General features: G+C 38.8%; 1 protein-coding gene across 2 annotated transcripts in view; it reads left to right on the top strand.

The window, feature by feature from the left end:
- LOC140743701 (coiled-coil domain-containing protein AGAP005037) overlaps positions 1-27,295 on the top strand; it is a 275,840-nt gene that overhangs the window by 36,583 nt on the left and 211,962 nt on the right. The gene's annotated exons all lie outside the window — the stretch shown is intronic.

Here is a 27,295-nt window from a genome sequence, read left to right as displayed (position 1 = left end):
CATCAGGGGGCTCCATTCGAATCTGGATGCTGTCCACCACCACCTTGAGACAGCAAAGCCGGCTTTCCTCTTTTTGACGGAGACGCAGATATCGCCCTCGGGCGATACATCGTATTTAGATTACCCCGGCTACAGTTTACAACATGCTTTTAGGCGTCGAGCCGGGGTATGTGTGTATGTTCGGGGTGATATCTGCTGCCATCGTCTCAGCTGCAATCTTTGTTGTGGGTGCGCGCAGATATGGGGGGGCAGACCCATGTCTACGCGTGCCTATATAAGTCCTATAGCGGAGATGTCGAGACAACTCGATTATTCGAGCACGTCCAGTGGGCAATTGACAGGATGCTGCAGCAGTGTCCTTCGGCGGAGTTGGTGATTCTGGGTGACTTTAATGCCCACCATATTGAGTGGCTGGGCTCCCGAACCACTGACTTTGCCGGAAGAACTGCGTATGACTTCTCTTTGGCATATGGGCTCTCCCAGGTCGTACCCGGCCCTACAAGGGTACCTGATGTAGAGACCCATACTGCCTATTTGCTGGATCTTCTGCTGACCAACCGTCCTGAAGACTACCAAGTAATGGTCAAGGTTCCTCTTGGATCTTCTGGCCATTGCTTGTCGCGTCCCATGGGGGCTCGACCCCCTTGGAAGCGACAAGTTTGGCACTACAGGAATGCTTTATTCCAAACTCTGTCGTATCCGTCGGTGGGCGGAGTCAGCCCTGGTTTGATGGATCTTGCGCTAAGACATAAGCAAGAGATCTACCAAGCCTGGGCGTCAGCGCACGCGTGCAAGGATCCGAAGACCCCCGAGCTTCGAACGGCTTTCAACGCTGCCTCCCGTTCAGCAAAGAAGCATATGGCTAAGGCGAAGTCTAGGCACATCGGCAGAATTGGCGAGCGGCTACTTGGTTACCCCTCCGGGAGTAGAGCCTTCTGGTCGCTGGCCAAAGCTGTCGAGGGTAATTTCTGTCAATCTTCACTACCGCCCCTGCGGAAACCAGATGATTCTCTGGCCCATACCCTCTTTGCCTCAAACTCGACTCGACGACCGAGGGGCCACACCGCCTACCATCCCGCGGTGTGAGAGCTCTATGCCTAATATACGGTTTACACAGAAAGCTGTCAGGCGAGCTCTATTGTCTCTTGATGTCAAGAAGTCGAGTGGGCCGGACGAAATCCCCGCGGTGGTGCTGAGGACGTGTGCTCCCGAGTTGACTCCCATCTTAACGCGCTTATTCTCGCTTTCCTAAACCACAGGACAAGTACCGTCTTCGTGGAAGGTTGCTCTTGTACATCCGATCCCTAAAAAGGGTGATCGCAGTGCTCCGGCCAACTACAGGCCTATAGCGATTACCTCCCTGCTCTCAAAGGTGATGGAGCGTGTTATAAACACACAGCTCTGTGAGGTACCTCGAGGATCACCAGCTGATCAGCGATCATCAATATTATTTTCGCAAGGGCCGTTCAGCTGGTGACCTTCTAGTCTATCTCACACACCGATGGGCGCAAGCCATTGAGAGCAATGTTGAGGCATTGGCGGTTAGCCTGGATATCGCGAAGGCCTTTGACCGGGTCTGGCATAGAGCCCTTCTCGCGAAGCTTCCATCTTACGGTCTTCCTGAGACATTATGCGCATGGGCAACCAGCTTTCTGTCGGAACGGCACATCAAAGTCGTCGTCGACGGATGCTGCTCTGACACGAAACCTGTAAACGCTGGCGTGCCCCAGGGCTCAGTCCTATCTCCCACACTATTCATTCTGCATATCAATGATATGTTGCAACAAGTAGGCAACATACATTGCTATGCAGATGATAGTACGGGAGACGCTACGTATACAGGCCGCGCAAATACCTCTCGGACTCTCGTGGAAGAAAGCAGAATCCGACTTGTGTCTGAAATCGAGGACTCTCTGGAGCAGGTCTCGACATGGGGTCGACTTAACCTTGTTAAGTTTAACCCCACGAAGACACAAGTCTGCGCGTTTACCGCTAAAAAAACCCCATTCGTCATAGCGCCACGGTTCCAAGGTATCCCGCTCACCATTGGTAAAAGTGTGGGGATCCTGGGAGTTGACATATCGTGTGACGTGCAGTACCGGGGTCATTTGGATGTTAAGGCGAAGTTGGCATCAAGAAAACTGGGCGTCTTGAACAGAGCGAAGCGGTACTTCAGCGCGGGGCAACTCCTTCTGCCTTATAAGGCGCAAGTGAGACCCCACATGGAGTACTGCTCACATCTCTGGGCAGGGGCGCCCCAATACCAACTTAACCCACTTGACTCCGTGCAAAAACGCGCGGTCCGAATCGTCAACGACCCGGTGATCTCCGATCGGTTAGAACCGTTAAAACTCAAAAGTTTGCGGAGGGACATAGGTTCCCTCTGTGTGTTCTACCGGCTTTACAATGGTGGGTGTTCCGAGGAACTATTTGACCTGTCGCCTACGTCAACGTTCCTCCATCGCACCACTCGCCGAAGGATGAAGTTCCATCCACACCAAATGGACTCGTGGCGGTCCTCCACGGTTCGGTTTGCACGGACGTTCTTGCCGCGGACGTGTAAGATGTGGAATGAACTTCCTCCTGAGGTATTCCCGGAGCGCTATGACATGGGTCTCTTCAAAAAAGGTGCAAAAAGAGCTCTCATACAAAGCCGGCGATGCATTGGCGACTCCTCTGGTGTTGCAAATGTCCATAGGCGGCGTTGACTACTTTCCATCAGGTAGCACGTCTGCCTAATCGTCAGGTTAAACGATAAAAAAAAATATAAGCTCTGTGGTTATTATCCCTATATGAAAATAATGATTTAATTGCTATATAATATTCCTAACAAATGACAATCTTACGCATTCCAAATTACCAAATGGGCATTCTCCTTTATTTTTTCACAAAATGCCACGATCTCGTGATACTCTGCCAGGAAGGTCGGCGGATGGATGGGCGGGAGGAAATATTTCAACGGGGGGAAATATATTGTCCCAGTTCATGTTCCGAACTTCATAGAATATTTAACTAGCCTCGAAAGAGAAAAGTGGGTGTTATACAAAAAATATTGTACTGACAGTGGAGATAAATTATTACGTTTTTATTAACTTGCTTTGGGTCTTCTTTGTTGGGGTGGATTTTGTAATCAATTCTATACTACCTTCCCGATGAGAGCCTTGGAATTTTAAACGTATCTTCGGTTTGAATGAACATACCGAAAAATGTAAAATACGTACCTATATTTAAGTAAAAAATAAAGATTTTAATTTAAACGTAAAATGAGGAACGCATAAATAGCAAACAAATAATACTCGTAAATACCTAAGTAGAGAGACTATGAAGAAAGATTACTCCTACATGATTTGTAGTGTAATATTGTTTTGAGATTAATTATAGGTAAGGCATCAATTATCATCCGTGGAATGCGTACCATAAACACGATAATGAATCCCTTGTCTGTAATGCGCTCCGTCGATTCTCGTTAGGCTTCACTTGGATTTGTCTATCTAAATCAGCGTCATTTACACTTATTGTCATTGCAACACGATTTAGAACGTGCTACGGTAGCAAAACTGATTGACAAGTAGATTTAAATCAGTTGATGCGCGGCTTTTAGAGATAGGTTATTTTCACAATCCCCTGTATTTAAACATTATTCGAACTCCACTCTTGGGTTGTTACCACTCTTCATTTGTTATAGGCAAAATATGAATATATATATATATGAATGATTGTCTGTATGTCCTTTATAGAATCGTAAACTATGCATTTGATCATGTGATGATCTTTAGCAAAGTTGTGCATGACCCTACAAAGATTTCCGAGTTGGTACGACCAATTTACGACAGATGACGCCACTGTGATTCCAATGAAGGTACACATTTTCAATTACATGTATTATTTTTTTAAATGCGAGCGAAGCCGCGACCACTCCTAGTGAGAGATAGTTTGCTACTTTTGTCTAATTCAAATATCATGAGATTATGCTTGTTAAAGGATAACATTAAATTGCATTTTTTAAACATTATCATCATTTTCTTTTACCGAGCAACAATATAACTTATTTTACGGCTAAGCGGTTTACAATAAAACGAAAATAAAACATGTGCTATAATCATTTCTTACGGTGGACGCTACAATAAGTATCCGGTCCGGTGGTCTAAATGAATCCTAACCCACACGGTAAATACAACGCCTTAGTAGTATGGCTCTTGATGCCTTTCAAAACCAAAGGTAAAAGTAGCCCATCTCCATCCGCATTTTGATTCTATCATTTCAAACATGAGCTTAAACTTACAAATAGCAAGGCAAACAAAATAAAAAAGAAAAACTGTATTTAATTTCCTTTTAAAGTAAACAAAATTTTACCGTAATGCCGTAGGGCTAATGGATCTAGGATCCAATAAAAATATATCCGTGCCATCCGAACGTTGAACCCATTATTTAGCAGGGGCATCCGACACAAGCTTGTTAACGCTAAATTGAAAACAGGAAATTAGTTTTAGGAATTTAATAATTGCATCCTTGCTAAGCCTCGGTGGTGTGATTCCTTAAAAGCCTTTGCCGACAAGTGTCGTGGCCAGTATTTTTCACGTGGAAAGGAAAATAATGTCTATAAATCGCAAAATTTTATTTGAATAATAGCAAAGGGATCGGTTTCGAGTGACGCGTATTTCAGATTGGAGCAAGGAAAACAACGAAAAAGAAGACATTGTCTGTAAAATATTGAAAGAAATGTCAATCGTACGGCTGCCTGGTGCGCTTTTACTGTATTCCAGTTGGGTCGGTTTGCAAGCATAATAGAAACGTTAACGTTGCAGTGATATATTGCCGTAGATTGAAAACCAATTTCACATTTTATATGCCGATAGATTCCGTGTGGAATATTTTAAATCCAAATCAATTAACCGCACTGCAATTTTGCGGACGATATTATTTTTGTAGCAACGTTAATAAAAGTAGCGAAGTATTGTGAAAATGTCCCTTTTACAAAAAAAGAACTTGCATTATGTCAATAACATTTAAATAATCATAAAAACTTTGTTATAGAAGTTTCTATATCTATGGAATGAAGTATACATAATATATGTATACTACCTGACCCGGGAAACGTGTTGCCATATAAATAAATAAATGTTAAGGGAGAACCCTTATCACTTAGGGGTATGAAAAATAGATAGTAGCCGATTCTCAGACCTACTATAATAAAATTTGGTGCAAATCGGTAAAGCCGTTTCAGAGGAGTACGGTAACTAACATTGTGACACGAGAATTTTGTATATAACATTAATTTACGGAAGAAAATGTTCATACAAAAATGTGTACAATCCATTCATTGATGTATTAAACAGCGGAGTAATTAACTCTGACCTAACTTAACTTAACGTAACATTCCTAAAGAGCGTACAATTTTTATTAGGAAACATGCTTTTCATTCTAAGACATAGTTTACTTTCATTTAATCGCAATATAGATTGTTACAACGTTACATTGTCGTGTGGCAATATTTCGAGATTTAATCGCTTTTATACATATCTTGATATTTTTTCACGTACGTGTGAATCAAATACTTGCAAAGCAAATACTATGATTTAGATATGCAAAATGGATAAGACAATATATAATCTTATATCAGTTTAACCGATGGTACATTGTTGTTTCAGTATTGTGAAGAACAAAGAAACATTTTTGAAATTTATTGTGCGCTAATGCGGGTTCCAGACTAATTAACTTTGGATTTATAATAAATTAATGAACATAATCCAATTAATCTTAAGATTGTTTCGACTCTAAAAGGATTACGTACACAGTGGGGATGGAAGTGCGGGAAGCTAATAAGAAAAAAATAAGCTCCCGTTAAAAATGTAGCGCGCAAGCTTAAGCCTTCACTTGTACTCGTACCACACATTTCTCATAGGAATAAACAGAATTATAATTCGAATATTAATTATACAACTATAAATTTTAAGTATAATAACTATAATTTGTTAGTTAGTCTGCATGGCATCGGCCAACGGCTGGACCGGCACGTAATGGTTTAATAAAACAAGTGTAGTAAAAAAGATTTACTTCGATTTAGTTTTAAGAAATTTATATGGTAGAACAATATTTAGGTACATTTTCCATTTTATTTAAGGCATACTATTGTCATATATTGCGTACATATATGGATAATCCATATAAATGCTATGGAAATTTAAAAAGAAAAATTAATGACTTAAGGGGTAATAGGTGACTGTAGAAGGGCTTATAAACTTAATGGATAGAATAAAATACATTTTTCTTTTCATTTTTTTTACGAGGGGGATACCTTCAAAAGGTACCCAGTGTCATGGGAGCGACACGGGGTTATGTGGGATTTTTACCGCACTAAAATCCCCCCGGTGGCCATCCTCACCGCTGCGAAGAGGACTCCGGGATCTCCAACGGAACGCAACCGGAGACCTCTGAACGTGTTGCCCCATCAGGCTCCGCCCAGGTGAGCTCAGGCGCTCTCCACACCGTCTGGTGTTTACGACGGTATGCGACCACACATACCGCCGTCCTTCCCGGGGTCGCTTGCTGGACGGTTCGAGCTCTCACTCTTGCCGCCCGCAAACCCGGAAGCCCCCTTTTAGTCGCCTCCTACGACAGGGATACAGTAGCCCTATTCAGATCCCGGTACTACAGGGACAAGAATAACATACCTACGAGCGGTTTACACTTATGTCGACGTACGTGATACATTTATAAGTTCGTTTAACAAAATTTCCACTATCCAATTAAGAAGTTTCTTGCAAGAGAAAACTTTTCCGACAGTCTCGACATGCAGTGAACGAACATTGTTCCAATATATTACTTATATTAAACTTCGAAAGGTCGAATTGCAACGTAGCATTGCAGCACAACTCCATTATTGAAAATGATTACGGAGATAAATTCAACAAGATAGTGTTTTATAAAATGTTTAATAACATTAAAATCATTTTTAGAGTAGCAGACTCAAAGCGTAAAGTACTCGTAAATTCACACAAACGAATAGTAAAGGAAGCGAAACTTAGATTAAGTAACTTTAATGATGTTTCTCATCCAAACCTAATCGAATTAGCGTTTTATACGAATATTTCATTAATAGGAGTGCATTACCATGACATTTAAGTGTCTATTTGTGGTGTTAAAATAACTAATGGTAGATGGTAACACTATATTTCTGCAATAAGGAAATATTTAGACACGTTTATAGTTTAATTGTACCTTTGTACTCAGAACTAGCAAAAATACTGTGATAATTATGAAAGAAACTTTGTAATGTGTATTTCTTTTTACTATCTCTTTCGTTTTTCTCATTGTATATCGAAGCATAAAATTTTTATGACTATTTATATTTGGTTACAACTACAACCGTACGAGACAGTTGTAGATACTTGCAACAGTAACTTTATTTAAATAGTACTCTTCAGGCATGATCGACCTGGGGACCTTTTTTTATTTTTGTTTACGAGGGGGAAACCTTCAAAAGGTACCCGGTGTCGTGGGAGCGACGTAGGGTTATGTGGGATTCTTACCGCACTAAAACCCCCCCGGTGGCCGTCCTCGGCGCTGCGTAGAGGGCTCCGGGATCTCCAAAGGAACGCAACGGGAGCCCTCTTAGCGCGTTGTCCCGTCGGGCTCCGCCCAAGTGAGCTTGGCGCTCTTCACACCGTCTGGTGCGTACGACGGAATGCGACCACACATACCGCCGTCCTTCCCGGAGCCGATGGCTGGGCGGTTCGAGCTCCCACTCTTGCCACCCGCAACCCCGGAAGCCCTCTTTTAGTCGCCTCTTACGACAGGCAGGAGATACCGTAGTCCTATTCTACTCCCGGAACTACAGGGACGCGACCTGGGGGCCTAACCTAACATCTCTTAAAACTTATATTATATTATTTTAATGATACATTGTAATTTCGTACCACGACCTCCTTAAAGTAAAATTGTTTTTATAAAAAAATGTTAACAAAAAATACAACCGACATAGAAGTCGGTTGTATTTTTTGTTAAAAAAAATTTTTCATCCTTTTTAGTGATGACATACTAACATTTATATTAATACAATATAAAATTGTATAAACGTGATCATGAATGAAGGTAAGGTCTGAATTTACATTGATTGGAACCGCCCGTTTTATATTGTCTTATATGTTCCAACCTAACCTAACTAAATAGTCAATGATGAACTGGCTTTGCAATTTCGTTAGAAACTACACCAAATATCTTCAAACACAACTCAATTATACCCATCGGTTGAGGAGTTACATGTTTTGTCGCCGAGCCACATTATCAGACCCTTAAATAGTCAATGACGAACTGGCTTTTTTACTTTCATTAGAACCTACACCAAATATCTTCAAACACAACTCAATTATACCCATCGGTTGAGGAGTTACATATTTTGTCTCCAGAACCCACTCTGATCCTCATCATATTTAAATGGGACCAACTTGTAGCAATTGATCCACACTCAAAATTAAAGGCATTAAAATAGGTTCATAAACGGCGAAGTTATTGCTGTTATATTTACATGGGGTTCTGGAGAAAATGAGGGGAACTCCTCCACCTCGGTCCACTAACGGCGGAGTAATTCGTGTACATACATAAATAAACAAAGATACCGGCCGAATTGATAACCACCTCCTTTTTGAAGTCGGTTAAAAATTACAATAAGGAGTTTTGTATGATGTCGGTCGAAATTATTCATTCTTCTTTTTTTGCTGGAATTTTTTTTTTAAGCAAGATATGACAATTTCAGTTGGTTTTATACAATCAATAAGCGAAAAATGAATAAGGGTTTAAGTTTAAATCGCTCGGCAGGAATAACACAAAACTGTTTTAAGGAGCTCGTGGTTCGAAACAAAATAATGTAGATGCAACATTGAAATAAAACTGTCCTGAACTATGATTGTTTTCAAAAGATGGTGCCCTACCCTGTACATGTAGTGTTTTCCGTTGTAATGGACTTGAGTTCTTTTAATTCAGTCGCTCCAGTTCTATTAAGTGGAATGTCTGAGTGCACTCTTCCAATCACAATATTGTTACTCGCTACTTCTCTTCCGGACGTCTTGTAAAATTCCATGATTTTACAATTTCAAGAACTTTTACGTATTACATGGTAAGATTTAGTAGTTGTCTTTTCTATTTCTATTTCCCAATTTAATAGCCAATATAGACATGCACCAAATTATCAGTCAGACAATTTAATTCCTGACACCATAATTGAAACATATTTTTTATATTTCCTTATACTCCAATTTGTAGCAATAAAATATGCTTACGTATTCCATATTCTGTATATCCATTTTTCCATTAAATAAAAAAGAATTTGATCACACATAACGTTATGACAGACATATTCCGCGTTTTTAGAATTTTATAAATCGGCGGTTGTTGAGTGCATATTTACCTACCTTTCCAAATGGATATTGATCCATTTCATGGGTAGGTCAATAGCTCAAATAGTGTACACAAAAGTGTGTGTTCACAATTTTAGGCAACGTGCCGAACGAGTCTTTGAACACCGCGAATGAATACAGACGCATAATACTTTGATGCGCGCTACACAACCGACTAAGCGCGGCGAACGATATACTCAGCAAATATTAACATACTTATGCATTATTCAGATGCAACATAAAGCCATCGCCCAAAATAAGTTTTGAACACTCTGATAACAATGATGAGAAATTCCAGAGTTCTATAGTTGTTGTGGTTTAGCAACCGTCCAACTGGAACGAAGCGTCGTAAGCATTGTTCTTTTGTCGTAGATACGCGAGGGTGGGTATTAAGTCGACCCTCGCGCGTAGGGTTTGCCACCTGATAAGTTTTCTCTTTTACTGATGTTACAAAGGATAATCACACATTTCCGCTAGAAATTCTTGCATGCAAAAACGCTATTCGTTTTTTATCTTTGTCTTCATATATCGTACTGTCGTAATCGCGATACAAACTTTTTAATGCTAGCATTAATTTTTTTCATAATATAAGACTAGCCAGACGAGCATGCCGTCCACTTGATGGTCCATGGACATCTGTAATCAACCCCAGATAGGATTAGGTATTTCTACCTGAATTTGACCACAGATGCGCCACTATCCCTAAGGACGAAGCTGAAACGCTTCGGAAAAGTATTCCTCCTTTATCACACCCTTCAAACCAGAACACAGCAGCGTTTAACGCTGCTATTATGAGGCAGAAATAGGAGTCGAACCGCAAAAGGTTCTGTTCGTACCAACTTCAAATTTATCTAAGCAATATTCACGAGATATTTGCTTTGCACACAGTAATTCTTAGGTATGTTTATGATCGGCAAAATGCGGCACTGCAAGCTGCCGCCGACCGGAAAAGAAATGTAACGTCTAATAAAGAAGATACTTGAGTCCAAAAGTATTCAATTATAATACTCGTACTACATTACCTGCTAGGAATTTATTAAAAAGTATCTAATGATATTTTGTAGTAATATCCTAATTTTATAGTATATATCAAAGAAATGTTTAGAAAACCTTTTAACTAAAAACCTTATAAAGATCTTTTTATTTTGTAAAGAAAAATGTTTGTTTGAGATTCCTAAGATATTCAAATCTATTTTAAGACAATGGTGCTAAAGATAGATTTTCTTTCAGACTTTTTAGTTTATGCTGGTAATTTCCATAGTTTACCTACTTGGAAAATATTTATTGCTTCTTTTTTCTTATAAAAATGAGCTTAGACCGGGAGAGTTTATAATAACAGACTGATACGTAAACATCTAAAAATTTAGACTTGGGTTTTGTGTTCTTTGTGAACGACACACAGGGCTATAGGCTATGACTAGAATGCGTTCTCATTTTCATTGGCTATCGATATTTTATGACGCAAGCCGGGATTCGCAAATAAATCATAGCAGATGGTGTTCCGAGCAGGATTTCATAATTGAACGGTTTACTCTGTTCTGCGTCTATTTCCGAGCGTGTCCGGCGAGCATTGGTCGGAAATGTCATTTCAAAGCGAACGCTGACTGCTAAAAAAAGCTAAAATCAAATTATCTTTGGCTTTTATTATTGCCTTTGCTCTATTGCCTTTGCTTATCAACCGTTCTCACGTAGAACAATCCCTTTCATTCTTACACCGTCATGATGTTTGTATAATATTTTGGAACGTAATCTTAGGCATATATTCATGCGAATGAAATTCAGGCAAATAAACAATCTCTGTTATTACGTCAGTCTAGCTTGGCGAGTTTAAACTGAACAAATGTATTTATCTATAGCAGTCTATTTTGTTAATTCACACAATGCAGGCAAATTGGCCGTGCACTACTTTCGGCCGCGGTAAAAAATACCGCACGAAATTCTCTCCAGTACAACGCCGGCCGCTGGACTGTTCGCGTCAGCCGAAACATTGTGAGCCATAAAACTTGGCAACGCGTGTGAACATATCGCCGGTACAGGCGAAATTTAACTCTCAAATTTCCAATCGACCCCGCAATTTTTTTGTTACTTTAACTTTTTGTGAACGTTTTTTACGTGTTTGTGATTCTGCATCTAGACATAGTTATATTGTAAGAAATAACTGACGACCGAGTGTAAATGTGAAAAAATATATATCCCCGAAGGTTTTATACGTTACCTTATTTCAAGACGTGTCCGACAGGAAAGTAACTTATGATTCGCCGTCTGATACCTCGGAGACAGAACGGAAATAAATAAAACATATTCAGACAGTAACTTACGTACTTGAGATACACCAAAGTCAATATTTCAAAGTGTATGACACTGTGACCTCGTACCTACTCAGTTTATTGATAAAGTATCAAAAGCTCGCGTGTTAAGTGTAGCTCCAAAGTTTATGTTTTCATGCATAATAACCGAATGCTAAGTAGCTCTCAAGAGAAAAGTTTTGGGTCTATGCACAACATTTGCATAGACTTTAGCTGCAGGAAACTCTACAAATTTATGCTTCTGTAAGAATCGGACCTCCCTAGTAAATGTGAATACATAATATTTTTATTTTAAATTAACAGTTACATAAGTTTTTTATAACGTTACAGTAGTAAAAGAGCATGCAATCTACCTAAAGTCGATCACAGATGCATTGACAATCCAGGAGAATAAGATGGTCGCCTAATATGAACATCAACCAGAAACCATAACCTTAACCTTGCACCGAAATGAAGAACTGCTTCATCTATTTCTAAAAAGAATCGGTAGTGGTGCTTCCCCGATTGGACTACTCTACATCTAATCATACAATCACCTATATACGAGTACCTATACTAATAAATGAGTTCGTGACTACGCTCAAAATCGCCCGATAAAAAATACTACAGCTACATGGAAAAAAACTTCCATAAGTTTATTGGATTATTTCCCCGGAGGAAAAGTCGTGTGATAAATGTATGCAAACATTAACTACATAAGTTAAAATAAAAATATGCTTTTATTTGAGTTTGTGAATAAACTAAGCAATCCCTGTTTGAATATCCAAGAATTTCTCATTAATATAACAATAATGACGAGAATTATAATCTGTCTATTAGGCATAAAATATGAGCACATACGAGTAGGTATTTAACATGGAAATCGTTAAGCATATTTATTGCCACCCCAGTTACAAGCTCCAAAGGGGGTAACCTTTGATTACAAACTACCCGGATGTCAAACGGCCCTCGACACCTGACGTTCGTTATACATTTTCAGTAAATAATACTTGGATACGTAATATAATGTAGTGTATATTAGCTACAATCGATCTTTTTTTTTGTTAACGAGGGGAAACCTTCAAAAGGTTCCCGGTGCCGTGGGAGCGACATAGGATGATGTGGGATTCTTAACGCATTAAGATCCCCCCGGTGACCGTCCTTGCTGTTGGATCGCCAAAAGATCCGGGACGTCCAAAAGAAAGAAACTGGAGCCCTCTAAGCATCTTACCGCGTCGGGCTCTACCACGCGGTCACACGTACCGCCGCACTTCCCGGGGTCGCTAACCGGGCGGTCCGAGCTCCCACTCTTGCCACCCGCAACCCCGGAAGCCCCCTTTTAGTAGCCTCTTACGACAGGCAGGGATACCGTAGGCCTTTTCTAGTCCCGGAACTACAGGGACATCAACATATTTAGCTACTCAACAATCTACCCTATCTTATCTATCTTATGGTCTGGGAAAGGCAGAGTTCTTATGGGCGACGGGAAATCGACTGTCTCAGATTCTAGTGCACACTCTCACGGACAGCGGCGATGTTTTCGGCAGATCTTGCGTTTCGTCGACATACGGATGTTAGTCGATCGATTATTGAACCAGTGGACTTAAGTTTATCCATCAGATTGCGAATAGTCCCCTCGGTAGGACAATTTGACGCGACCACGCGGCAATTGACTTTTCATTGATTTGAATTTTCCAATTTTTACACATAAAAGCAAATTCACAACTTTTTCTGTTCTTCTTCAGAATGTCTACCAATCCGATCTTAGTGCGCATCTACATTATAATATGAAGCTGTTATTCGAATTTCATTATTCTTATTTCAGTAGTTTAGGCAAAACCTTGATTAATACGTTTTGAACGTGAGTGTATTTTCTCTTAATATAGATGAATAATTAGTAACATGCATCATTGAGCTGTTCAAATACTCATTTGTGCTTCATAATACAACTATTGTTTAATAGTATTCATGATTTATGGCTTAGTTCAATAAAGATCGTGGAGTGAAACGGTGGCTTATATAACATTATTTTACTTTTAACATTAATGTTACTTTTCTGTGTCAACTTTAGTCAATTTGTTTGACAAACATGTCACGTTAAGGCACCTCTTGTCTAGTTTTGACCGGCTCGCTTGTCATATTGACTGCTCTTCGACGTACATATAAATTTTAGTTTCTGGGTTTAGCTAGCTGTGCCCCGCGGTTTCAAAAACGCTATTTTTGCCTCCTAAATGTGTTGCCTTGAACCGTCCCCTTCGTCCCCGAAAAGCTACACTTCTGTAATGCTGCTAGATTAGAATTCTAGAATGTCACGTCATTAATAATTACATATTATATTGTAGACCGGAGACTGGATATATATTTTATTTTGGACAATCCAAAAATAGACAGAGAGGCAAATGGGAGTCCATCTCAACCACACACATTTGCTTACAACTACATAGAATTTTCCCCTTTACATATTCACACGCGTAACAAATATAAGTTTAACGAATGAAAAAATAAAAACGCCCTTATTATTGTTTGTCATAGATATTTAGCAAATGATAGCGATAGTGTTTGGAAACTCAGCGAAAGGCTGTCCTCGACCGCAGTTCGAATCCCAGGCACGCAACTTTCTTTCTTCTAAGTTGTGTACCCACATTAGGACTTGATTGTAACTTGTTATAAAACATTTTTAGGTAAACTTACACACCAGAGAGTTCTTAAAAAAATGTACTTAGGGTATGTGATGGCCTGATGGCTATTTAAATCCAATCTTGAAAAGCGTTGCCAGTGGCCTTACTTACTGATCATGATCAGTGGACCCCATCACCCCAGTGGAAGTCTCAAGGATTGCCGATTGGCAAGGATGGCGATATACCAATTAAAAGGGAAACACAACCATCTCCACTCGTCCACTTTCCCGTTCCCTTTATCCACTTCAATTATAAAATATTTGAATCTTATAGTCTCTTCAAAAAGTCTCAACAGCGAGTTTAAGAGAACATGGCAGAATTAACAAAACGCCATCTAGTTTAGTGCGAGTGAATTATTTATTACTTGTGCTGTCAGTCGTCGTGCATAGAGTTAATTTAATACTATAAAATAAGCATAGTATATATATAGAATAGTAGTTTATAACTGTCATTTTTGGCTATAATGGCTACCAGGTAAAAGATATATATGTTATCGCGGTCTTTAATTTAGGACTATTTAAGACAAACAATTTCACCATATGTTACTTTTCTGCAACTTTAACGGTTTAGGCAGCGTACACCAAGACAGCTCTCAGACGGCAAGAATTTTTGCGACTCATAATCCGCGTAAAACTGCTAGTACGCTCTGAATATAGAAATGAATTGCATCGCCATAGAAATTTGTATACACCTACTCGCTACAACTTCAGAACGGACTAGCAGTTTGGCACGGACTATACTTATCGTATTATTAAAGCTAAGCCAAACAATATCCTTATACATTTTCGTTATTCCGTTATTCTGATGTATAAACTGAATTCTTCGAAAGTTTAATCCTAATCCGATTAGCCGTCACACACAAGAATACACAAACTTCTATCCATTTTCACAATAATTCGGTTTTATAATATTTGTGAAAACTTTGGAAACCTAACCTGAATAAGAAAATATAATAAATAAAAAAGCAAACTGACATTTAATGTCATATTTTTTCTATGCTAACACCGGATGATATCTTGACTTTTTCAGTTTGCTTTGCCGTCTTACGAATTTTCGATTAAGCCTCGTGAGCTCAACATTTTTTACCATTACAAAAAGTGCACAAAGCCGCAACAAAGAAAGTTTCATTTCAAAAATAACTGTATACCAGTTATTAAATATAACAAAATAAATGCAAATGATACCACTATAATCCTACTACTAGCTTTGGGATATATGAAGATACAGGCAAAGATAAAGTTTATGATAGTAAGGAAAATACGTATTTTGCAATGTCATGTTCAATATTTTCATTACACAATCCGTGCCGAACTGTCAACTGCTATAACTTTATCTAAAATGTGTTGAAAATTCGTACTCGTATTTAATTTTAACATCATTTCACGGATCTCTCTACTAAGCCGTGGTTTCGTTTAGAGGTAATAAAGTGTAAGCTGACCAGCTAAATCCTAAGCCGGCTAGCCACGAACGAGAAAATGGCCGCGGGGAGGAAACTTTTCGAAAAATCTCTGTGTCAGCGTGTAATCGTGATTATGACTGCATAAGTTACGTCAAGTTTGAATAAAGTAGCATAAAATTGTGATTGCATCTCTTATTATGTGCATATAAGTGAGCATTAAATGTAATATGTTTAAATTAAAGTAGCAATTGAGGATTTACCTACTACTACTATGTCCTACTACTATTTAATAGCAGCTAGGTCACCTGTAATGTCCCTGTAGTCCCGGGAAAAGAATAGGCCTACGGTGTACCTGGTGTGCGGGAGGAGCTTAAATTTCTTCCCCCAGGGCAGGGAATATTCCGGCCTCCGGTTATGCTCCGCTGGAGATCCCGGAGTTCTCCACCAAGCGTTGAAGAAGGCCATTTGGGGGATAGCTTTTGAACGGCATCGGGTAGTATCTATCGAAAGTTACCCCCTCGTAAAAAAAACAAGTCACTAGTAAACGTGAATCAAACTCATCGGATTTAATACCATCTACGCCACACATTAATAGCTTTATTGACTAAGTTGACTCTCGTGTGCCTCTCGTTTATCCTTCAGACCAAAACACAGCCATGCAATTATAAGGTCAGAAATATATTGATTTATCATATTTTAACAAACGAACTAGACGCCAATATTATTTATTCGAATCTCTGTCCATATACGTTTCACTAGGTCCCTGAGGGTACTGCTAGCGCTGTAGTCCTGTCATGATGTCCATTATAAACCTGTGAATAATTACGTACCGTTATTGTATGAAATTATTTAAAAACGTCTTAATTATTGAAACATAGATAATACTGAAAGTGTTTCAACCTTATTCCCATTTTATTGGTGCATGGTATTTTATTTTCGCAAAAAGATATTAACAATTTTACTAATTAATGTACTTAACGGTAAAATAGAAAAGATTGAACTGAAACACGAAAATTGTAAAACGATTATCTGTAAAAGAATATTTACAGTTAATCGTTTTGGCATCGTCCGTGGCATTTTGCATTCATTATAGTTTTTGGGTTTCGACTCAATAGGCCTCTTTCGATTGGGCTTTCAGTGGAGTTGAGGCCCACTGTTTCAACCAGTTCTACTCGTAATATCCTCTTTATATTTGAAGCTATCTGCGTTCCTCTCGGTAATGTAGATGAAAAAATATATAATTTATCCACAGCAATTTTTCTGCCCAAGTTCATTACTTTTCTTTTAGCGTGGCGTCTTATTTAAGTTTATTAAGTTTTCTTTTGTGAAAAAATTGCAATTTGTCGCTGTATTTCACCTGAGTGAATGAAATATTTCTGCTCTATTGTGTCCCTTATTAGTTTTACAACGTCCTTTCCTAATTTAATTCATAAGCCCCAGAAACGTTGAAATATATCTATAAAATTAAAATTTGTTTTTACGCCACTGCCAAGGAAGGGTTATGTTTTTGCGCGTATCTTGTATGTTTATATTTCTTTATACTCTTCATATACATATAACAGCATAAACATACTCGTATAACAGCACAGCTAGGTGATAACTGACTGACTGACTAAATGACTAATCCACTTTGCTATAAACCAACGTACAACTGTAACCACTGAACTTAAAGTTCTGAAATTTAGCGAAAGTGAGAACTAAGAAGGGTATTACGGAAATACTACCCCTAAAACAGTAAAATAGGAGTTGACAGTCTTTAATCTTGAAGCAACCACTATTAATTTATGTATTTAGCATTCTGGATAGGAGAACAAGGACACACCTATTTGTCCGCTCTTGAAAGTCAACCCCTAAAAGAGTAAAATAGGGGAAGCAAACACTATAAAATAATAATCTACCCTTTACGAGGTAAAAAATGGTCGGAAGTTTGTATTATTAAACCTATATATATCTTCTAGATTGCAAAATTATGGTCTTATTGCGCGAAATAGTAACATGTTTTGAAAGAAGTTAACGAAACCTATCGAGTAGGGTATCAAAATAAAGGAAATTAAAAGGAGATCACAATAATATATATCTATATAAAATAGCGAGGTGACCGTCTGACTTAATGAGCTGAAATTTTACACATAGGTTCTTTATAAAGCGTAAATGAACACTACGGATAAAACTGTGATTGGAATATTGTTTGATACAACATTAAACCAAATAATAGCCCCTTATTCACCATTTTTGGAAATTATATTGGCCTTTTTAGGGTTTGATTTTTTAATTAAATTATCTGTTTATTTGTTTCCATGTGTACTGATTAAAAGGGATTAAAAAAGTTACAGACGTTAATAAATTCACTAATTTAACCGAATTCATATCGATGCCATAATTCTATAACAATTATTGGGATTTTGTGCAAACAATAGAAATATGTCCTTTTGAGCAATAACCAAAAACTTAAAAACCTAAGTTGTTAAATAACTGTCCGATGTCATCGTATAAAAATGTTTGTAAAAAGTTACACCAATTGTAAAACCTTTTCTAGAGTCAGATTTGTTCAGTTGATGAACGAATTGGATTCTTGCTGAGCCAAATTTACACAGGATTTAGTGCATGCGGGGCCCGTACGAGTCGTACACTGAGCTGTTTTTTTCACCTCGTTACTGAAAAGGGGTTTTTGAAGTTTTATTTATTTTGGGACGTTTTGGAAAAGAATATAAGTTGTTTGAATGTTATCCATTTAACTTCAAAAATGGACACCATGACATTGGTTGGAAAATATATTAGCTTTGCAGAAAAAAATATTTTTAGGTATATACACGATAAAATACGGGTACAAAATATACTGTGGGAGTAGTTGTTGTTTCTCAGTACTTTTACTTCTTGTACGGATACATATTACGTTATTGTATTTATGTTTACTAAATGTATAATTTCCTAACTCCGGACGTAAGTACACACATGCTCATTTATAACTTATCTCAACTAACGTATACCTACTCTATCTGTACAGTATTGCACCGAATTTTTCGATTTTCCACGGCTTGTTAGCATTAAGCTTAAAATCTGAATAAGTTTTCATGAAGTTCGCAAGATTTTTGCATTAAAATCATTTCAGTGTACACGTTCAATTTATACATTTTGGAATGCCTAATTGTGGCCAATTTCAGAGATTGGCATTTTAGTAACACCATAGCACATTTTATTTTAATGCATTATTTGTTATTTTACTGTTCATTTCTATTATCACAATGAATCCTACTGAACCTTAAACCACAACGCTAAGTTAAATTAAAATGTTATGTTAAATTAATATGGCTTGAAGAAAATTGTAATAAACAGTATTAAAGTGAGTAGGTACTTATTTTTAACCTGTATGTTGTTTCGATAGTTTCGATACTTGATATATCGATATTAACGAAATATATTGAATAAAAACAGTACAATTCATCAGAATTATTGTTTTGTTTATGAAATATGAATATGTTTGGATTATATTTTCGTTATACATGTTCGTAATAATGATTTAAAATGTACAACGAGAAGTTATTTTTTAAGATAAGATTTATATATTTTACTTAAAAGTATTACTTTAATTTTCTTTACTCTGTTTTAATTCAGAGGTTAGAAACGATACAAATAACTATACTAAACCCATAGATATATTATCCTACTTACTATAATATATCTATGACTACCTATCCCATCTATAGTCAAGTTCAACTGACACTCACTGACAGGCTTCAGGAATGCATCCAGTGAGCGACCGGAATATAAGCTATCAATTGCGTTGCTTAACGAGAGGCAATTACTGCGCTTGTTCAATCTATCGCCCGGAAGCAAAATGTACGACGAACAGTTTCCAATAATATTACCGTCAGAGTTCGTTAGAGTATAAAATCACTTGATCCATTTTTAAAGGGAAGCGCTATCGCGCCATCTTTCGTATGGTCGGGGAAAGGACTATGAAAGACGGCACGCCCCACTCGTACCTTGAGGGTTTCGCTTTCAAGTTGTGAAGTGTGGGAGCTAAAGAGCAGAAAGTCGTATAAAGAGAGCACTACTTTTGTTACGTGTTTGGGAATGGGATGCGCAGGATATCCTTATTGTACTCGTGACACGATCGCAAACTCAACATATAAATCGTGTACTGCATAGCTTGGTTAATAAACGTACCAAGGTTTTTTTATGTTTTTCGTGTAATATTGAAGTAGCAAACGATCGTACAGTGTACCCGATGGTAAGTGGCTCTGCCGCCTATAGACAAGTGTGATCGGTCCCAGGTAAGTAACAATATTAAATTTGTACATGGGATTGGCAACAGATGCGTTGCTTCTCATATTTTGCTACTCGGAATGCCTCGGATAAGTAAGTTTCCATTACCGCACCTTTTAAAATGGGATACAAAAGCGCTTGACACTATTATTCCGACTTGTGATATATTTCTTGATAGTAAATATATTGTTATTCTACACCATACAGTATGTATCGGATCCTAGGCACCCATCGATGATTTTTCAAAGTTACGTAATTACCACTTGCTTTAACACTGAAGCGAAACATTGAGAGATCTTAAAAAAGTTTTCAAAGATGAAATAGCTATTATACACAATGTGATAATCACTTTTTTCGGCTATTATATACTCGTATTAATGATGATTATGTTGTATCAACGTCAAATAAATAAAAATAAATAAAATACATCTTGGTTGTTGTATTACAATAACAATGAATCATATAGTCTATGTCCGAATTATCGTGAATCAGGCTCACACGCTCCCAGGGCTCCGCCGCGCCCTGCTCGCTTAGTTTTCTATTTTATTTTATGTTCCAACCTAACCTAACCAATACCAAGACTGTATGAAATTCTTTAGGATTAGTTAGGTTAGTTACGCACATCGTGTACAGAGATTGAGCCTAAAACATCTCAACATATCAATTATTCGACCTGCGTATCATTATAAAATTACAAAAAATATAATTATGCTAGAGGAAAGTTCAAATAGAAACTTCTAATATATACCTATACTTGTTTTATTGCTTTATCCAAGTCTTTGAAGATTATGACTGGTTACTGTGATTAATTCTGTGTTATTTATCACTTTGACCAAATAGAGTAGATATTATGGCTAGATATTATGTATAATATCCCCATTTATCACTTTGGCTGTAACAAATATATCAATAAGCACAATGGCCTACTCTTTCGTATTCTGAGTGAAGATCAATGCCCAGCAGTGGGACACTAACGGCTTGTCGACGACAGTATATTTTGTTTTAAAATTTTATACATTATATACCTATATACTTACAAGCAAACTTAATTTTCGTAAACAGCTGGTATAGTTATAAAACTGTGTTGCAGCTATTTAAGTCCACCTTCAGACACAAAAGAAGTATATTAGACGGAGACATGTACTAGTAAACCATTTTATCAGTACGTGTTTTTATACAATTCTTTAACAAATATTAACATATATATGCGTATAAAATCAAAGTAATAATTAAAAGAGATTACAGCAGGATTACTGTATAAGCTTATTATGAATGAATAAAACATTTTGCGGAATACATCAAGCACTGATACGGTTTAATGAACAATTTAATTATTATCTGGTTTATACTTTATATTTCAAAGGTTTTCATTTACGTTATATTGGAAAATTGCCGTAACTAGGTCCCAATTTCATTTTACTGAATGTATAAAATTTTTCGCTTTAAAGTTATCGCATTAGGTTCATTTCGACAAAGCAGACATGTCTGTCAATTTTCATTGAATGCCCATTAACATTTTACTGCAAAACACGCAAATTTACCGACAACAGTATTACTTAATATAACATTTAGTGAACGATACCACGTTTTTAAAAAATAATTGTTAACAACATCAAGTTAAAATGTTTTACGTAGTATTAACGAAAAGAACGCTACGTGGTTCGATTCTTGTAGTCTCGTTACTATACATACACACTACAATAGTACCTACATACCAGTACAATTGTTCTGGTTTGAAGGCTGTGGTAAAGACGAGATAATTACGCAAGGTATTCCAACTCATCCCTCAGGGATCGCAACGTATTGTGGCAAGTCGTACGTAAGAGTTCAATCCTATTTGCGGTTGATTGCTGATATTAAAAAAAAAACCAATAACCAGCAGATGGAATAAAAGTAATAATGCGTAATAACAGCACGTCACAACGCCATTCCGATTTAAATTCAAAATTTTCCAACGATTCGTAATCAGGCAAATGACACATTTATGGTTCGGCAGATATCGAGCACAATGGCGGGACTTTAAAACGTACTTAATATAACTCATTCCAATGAAGCTTGTGTGAAAGAAACGAGGCAGTGAGATCGCAAGATAGAACCACAATTGGAAGGGCTTTTCAGGAATTGAAGGAATGATTTTGAATAAATTAACGCATTTAGACCATTTTGTTTCAAAACTCCAGGTATCTAGGTTTAAGTAAGTGAGAGGTGTGTGCCTGAACCTGGTACTCTTCGATTGAGAGTCTGTGTTTCAACCTAGCCTAGAGGCTTGTAGCCTAGAGGCTATCAGTGCTCATTGAAGTGGCGAGAGAATGACATAATATTATTTGAATAAACGTTGTGTAACTCTTTACACTTATTAGGTACGTTTTAAACTTAAGATGTTGGTTACTAGATCGTACAACATTTTTGGCCGTGGGTACACATAAAATTTATGGCGAAAGCTTAAAGTAGGTTAACTGTTGCGGGCATAAAAGCAATAACACAATTCCCGAGCTATCTGCTCGCAGTTTATCTATCTTTTAAATATATATAAAACAGTATTCTGGGTCTTTTAAATAGGTACAATTCAGTTACAAAATTTCAGTCAAATTTAATTCATCGTTGTGCTGAACCATCCTGTCAGCCTGTGGGTTACACCTTGTGTATAGGTTCTCCATATTTCTACCCCATGATCATCCCATTTAACATAAATAGAGCAAATGTAAATTATTAAATAATTAATAGAAAAAATGCAACCAAATTCCTCTGAGCGCGATGTCTCTGTCGGAAACTCGCGCCTTCTTTCAGGAAATTATGACGTATGCGGCCACATATACCGGCGTCCTTCCCGGAGTCGCAGCTTGAGTGGTTCGAGCTTCCACTCTTACCTCTCGCAACTCCAAAAACTCCTTTTTTGTCGCCTTCTAAACAGGCAGGGAATACCGTAGCTCTATTCTTGTCCCGTGACTGCAGGGACCAATAGGCTCTACGCAGATTAGCTTTTCCTCAGTTTCAACGCCATCGTGTTTAGGACAACAATGTACAGCCGCACATACTGTTGCCCAAAGTGGCTCACTAGACGGTTTAAATTCACACTCTTGCGGAAAGACCTTTTTAGTCGCCTCTTAAGCAGAGGTTAGCATAGCTCTATCATAGTATTATTATGAAACTACGTGAACAGAATGTAACATACCAACAACTTTCATGATTGTAGCATGGATGGATGAATTTTGTAACATGCGCAATATAATATAGCATATTGCAGTAAGTGATTCCAATGGTTAAAAACATTGAAGTTTCGAAATGGTATGCCAAAATTTTTTTTAATGTAGTAGGGTTTAACGATTATTACTCAAGGATACTAAACGGGGCCGACGTAACCTAACCTGCTACCTTCCGTAGCACTCAAACGGTACCTAATTATTTATCCATCCACGGTCTAAAGTTATAATTAAGCTGAAAATGAGCGTTAAAATATCTCCGCTCCTACCGGAACCGATTATAAATATTACTTGAAACTTTATTTCTACCTTTTATATATAATATTATTTATAAAATACTAAATGAGCTTGCTCAGATGGTCGGTAGCGAGCAATCCAAAATAGGATTAGTTAGGATACTCGTACCTCTTGCTACCGCTGAGAACTCTTGCCTCTGCAAGTTTAAACGCGTATTACAATTACACTGCAGTTATGTAGCAAAGAGAGAAGTGTCTGTGGTTTGAATGTTCTCGTGTCACAATGTTAGTTACTGTACTCCTCAGAAACAGCTTTACCGATTTTCACCAAGTTTTATATGCATATTCGGTAGGTCTAAGAATACTATCGGCTACTATCGGCTACTATCTATTTTTCATACCCCTAAGTGATAAGGGTTGTTCACCCTTACCATTTTTTTTATTTGTATGGCAACACAACGCTTGCCGGGTCAGCTATTAATTAATAATTATTTATAATTATATATTGGTACATTTCCTAAATTGTAATTTTAAATTTATATTAGTTACAAATTGAAATAACAATTACAACTAAACAACCCAGCTAGAAGTTTGTAACATACTTTCTGTCATATTATTTCGCAAAAGTTTAGAAACGTTTTTATTTTACCTAGGAGAGAATTTTCATTCCAAAAATTCTTTACTTTAAACTAATTGCAAAAAGTGTTTTATAAATAATCTCCTTAATGATTGTAAGTAAAAGATAAAATAAGTGAACACTAGGTGTTTTTCGTCGTTAGACAAGTATTTTTGTTTTATGTAGAAGTAGAAACCGAACATGCAGTCCACCTGCTGGTAGATAAGTGTCTACTGCCACTCATGGACCTCCGTAATTAATCCTAGATAACTCCCTATCTGAGGTTAGCTACGTAATTATGTGTTCCTTAGGACCAAGTTGGAACACCTCCACTAACACATTCCTGTTAAAACCATTCCTGTTCCTACGAATTCCTACGCAGAAACAGGTGTGGGGACGGTGACTCCGAAGTCAAACCACAAAGGGTTTGAGCAGTTTACAAAATACTTAATCCTATATTTTGATGCAACATTGTCTTTGATGTAATCAAGGGTCTGTAGGCAAGTGGATACGCCTCACGATAATATTAAAATCAAAATTTACTTACTTCAATGAAAGTTAGCCGTTTAAGCGGACTATAATAATAATAATCTCTATCAGAACCCTTTCCGAGCTTATGACAGCACAGTGATATATCACGGTCACGTAAATATCTTAATATCTAAAACCTAACATGTTTTAAACTCATTGTAGTAACAGAGCGTTGGCCTTAATATTTTAAAAGCGAACAAGGCGAAGGCAGAGGGTAGCTCCGTAAAATGCTACATTAACGCTACCTTGATTCCCTCATTAGCCCGTGCGACGATCTGACCCGGTTACTCGTACACTTATGTTACGTATTTGAAAAAATGTTGCTTTTAAATTAACGTGTCTACTCTGAGTGCAGATACGAACGTGCTCATTTAACATATTAAGGTCCTAGATTTTCGTAACGGCTGTAAAACATATTTTAAATAAGATATATCGTGTTTATCCGAGATACATATTTACTAACATAAAAAAGTATACAGAGTTACATATTTTTATACATTTATAGCTAGTTGTATACATACATACATTGTAATACATATGACGGTCTATTTCAATTTATAGTGACGCATTTCCCCACGCTGCCAATGCGGTTGCGACAAACTAAGCTATTTAAATCGCGGTAAATGTAGGCACACCGACTGTACCTACCTACTACATATTCTACGATATTACTTATTTAATTTATTTTCAAAACATTAATAGTCGCTCTTATGACAACTTTATTTACAACTATGTAAATTTGATCTCTTGGTTAGCGGGCCTCGCCCAAGTGCTGTAGCTCATAAAAATGTATAAACATCACTCTTTGCCCCGGTTTTAAAATCAATGATACTGATTATTCGAGCCTCAATCATTGAGCGTTCAGAGTTAATGCGATCAACTCCCAGACAACCTATCTGGCTTAAATCTCATCTTGCTTATAACGCGGATAAAGTTAGCAATGAGCGATAAGCAAGCACTTCTTTAAAATGAGTTCTCCTTCATAATCAGTTATAGCATAATTAGACAGTTATACAGACCATATAAAATAAATCATGAAAATCAAACCTACAACTACGCCGATTCACTTTAAACCGGTCGGGAGACCTTTTTTTTTGTTAACGAGGGGGAAACCATCTAAAGGTACCCGATGCCATGGTTATGTGGGACTTTTACCGCACTAAAACCCCCCCGGTGGCCGTCCTCGTCGTTTGGTGGAGAACCCCGGGATCTCCAACGGAACACACCCGGAGTCCTCCTAAAGCGATGCCCTTCTAGCGGGCTCTGCCCTGGGAGGAGCAATTTACGCTACTCTCACATCCGTCCTGGTGATTACATGGCGATATGCGACCACACATATCGCTGTCCTTCCCGGGGTCACTTGCTGGACGGTTTGAGCTCCCACTCTTGCCGCCCGCAACCCCGGAAGCCCCTTTTAGCCGCCTCTTACGACAAGCAGGGGATACCGTAGCCCTATTTTGGTCCCGGTACTACAGGGACACCGCGCCGGGGGGCGCTATCTACGCCCTCCTTCTCCGCGCGGGATAGGCACGCTCCCTGGCCCGTTCGGCCGTTCCTCTTTTGCGAGTATAATGCGGTCGCAGAATGCGACCACGCTATTCCACGCTTCGCCTGAACGGACCATCGCCGCAACAACTCTCTCTGGCGAGAGGTTTAGCCCTATGTGCTGCACCAGGATCTGACGCTCGGGCTGCCATACTGGGCACTTCTCGAGTGTGTGCTGCCCAGAATCCAAGAGCATGTCCATAATGGCGGCACTGTGCTGAGGCCTCCCTGCCTATTCCGTGCAGGTATTCAACGAAGCAGCCATGTCCGGTGAGTACCTGTGTCAGCCGGTAGGTGACGCGTGTCTTCCTGTGCAACCATGCTCGGAAGCTGGGCAGAATTGCATTTACCGCGCGCTCCGTGACTCTTGGAGCTGATCACGCCAGCGCCTTAGGGCGCACCAGCCGGCTCTCGTGCGATGCACTTCGACCGTCTCTTCGTTGGGAGGTTGGGCCCCCTGGCGGAGATCGCGGATCTCAAAAAAGATCTCTGCGGTCATATCCGCCAGAATATCCAGGGGCGGAAACCGCGCTAGGACTGTGGCCGCTTCATACTATATTGTCCGGTATCCTCGTGCGACTCTGATCGCGATCAAACGCTGCGCGGCATTCAATTTGGCCGCGAGGCGCCGGCAGCCCGACGCTACGACATCGTATGCGAGATTCCACCGGGGTGGCCCCATGACCGACCCCTGCGGGACCCCGCACACTACACACCTCTCTTTGACACTCCCGTAACGGCCTGGATAGCTAATACTCCGGTTAAACAAATAGGCCGTCAATACGTCACGCAAATAGGGAGGCACCTGATGATATACGAGGGCCTCCCTTATTGCTTTCCAGGGCAGAGTGTTGAATGCGTTGAGTATGACAAGCTTTATAGCCAAAACCACTCCGCCACTGGATACGGCCTGTTCTGTCTCTGCGCGAACACGGAGTATAGCATCGACAGTCTTGCGTTCCTTTCGGAAGTCGTATTCACTGTCGGATAGATCCGGACCGCTGTACGCCAAATGTCCGCTGATAAGAGCGGAAATAATCCGGTCGAAAAGCTTTCCCACTTCGTTCAGCAGACATATCGGCCTCTAGGCCGAGGGTGAGTCTGAGGGTCTGCCCGGTTTGTGGAGGAGCACCACCTTCGCCTGCCT

The sequence above is a fragment of the Epargyreus clarus genome, unplaced genomic scaffold (genome assembly GCF_041222505.1).
Source record: "Epargyreus clarus isolate Ecla_fem2 unplaced genomic scaffold, WU_Ecla_fem_2.2 ptg000007l, whole genome shotgun sequence".
In the NCBI taxonomy this organism is placed as follows: Eukaryota; Metazoa; Arthropoda; class Insecta; order Lepidoptera; family Hesperiidae; genus Epargyreus; species Epargyreus clarus.
This window is presented reverse-complemented; position numbering and strand designations above follow the sequence as displayed.